Genomic DNA, 237 nt, shown 5'->3' on the forward strand with positions numbered 1-237 from the left:
CCCCTCCCCCTTTTTTTTTTTTTTTTTTTTTTTTTTTTTAATAAATGGTTTTATTAAACAACAATACAGATCAATAGAAAGTTTTACAGCACAAATTGTTGCAACAGATGTATAACAGTGCATTTAGAGCATAACAGGACAAAAGTAGGCATAAAAAAGAAGGATGACCGAAGGATTATATCAGAACCGAGCCGTTTTCAAGTAAGCCTCCATTCCACCGTGATCTGTGTTACATGC

Source organism: Monopterus albus, unplaced genomic scaffold (genome assembly GCF_001952655.1).
Source record: "Monopterus albus unplaced genomic scaffold, M_albus_1.0 scaffold12.1, whole genome shotgun sequence".
NCBI lineage: Eukaryota > Metazoa > Chordata > Actinopteri > Synbranchiformes > Synbranchidae > Monopterus > Monopterus albus.